We start from the raw sequence: 864 nt of genomic DNA on the forward strand, positions 1-864 counted from the left end.
CTGGAGCTAAAGACCCAGTCACTGCACCATCTCAAAGTCAAATTGATGTGGCTCCAACAAATGTGGAGTCACCGCCAAAATCTGTACAAATTGAAACACCTCAAACACCAGATTCTCCCACATAATCTTTGGATGTTGACATGATTCAAACATCACAACCATATTCTCCATCTTTAACTCTGTTGGAGAAGCCAAAAATCCATGCAAGTGAGCATCATCTTCTAGATGATTTGTTGGCTCACTTGCCATTTCTTTCTGAGACTGTTGAGACATCTGTGCCAAAATTTTCATCAAACTGCACAGAGTCCACAATAGTCTCCACTCCAAACTCATTCATTTCTACTCACTCGATGGATATTGTTCATCCGTTGAGTAGTGATTGTATCCCAACGGATGTGCCTAACAGCAGTCATCCGCCGGCTGGTCAAATTACTACGCCGATGGATATTTCTCATCTGTCGTGTGTCTCTGCACAACTACAAAGTTCAACTATAGTCACAAGTGCAGATGACTTAGTAATTGTGCAATCACTATTAGGATTGAGGGAAGGTAGTGACATGAGTGAGAGTCTGGGTTGCTCCCAGGAAAAAGAAGAGGAAAGGAGTGATCCAATGCAGTCCATTTCTTCAGGACTGGCAAAAGTGAGTGTGAGGAGTCCCACCTTAGATGGTGAAGGTGAGGATGTGAGGGTGGGGAGCCAATATGAGACCTTGATGCAAGAAAAGAGAGATAATGAGAGAAATACAGGTACTGGAGATATAAGGGTGGATGTCATTGTAAGTGAGTTAATGAATGTCCAGGATGCAGATAGGGAGGGACTATCTCAGCAAACTCAAGCTGTTATAGATTTCACCTCCTTAGATG

The sequence above is a fragment of the Apium graveolens genome, chromosome 2 (assembly GCF_009905375.1).
Source record: "Apium graveolens cultivar Ventura chromosome 2, ASM990537v1, whole genome shotgun sequence".
Taxonomy (NCBI): Eukaryota; Viridiplantae; Streptophyta; class Magnoliopsida; order Apiales; family Apiaceae; genus Apium; species Apium graveolens.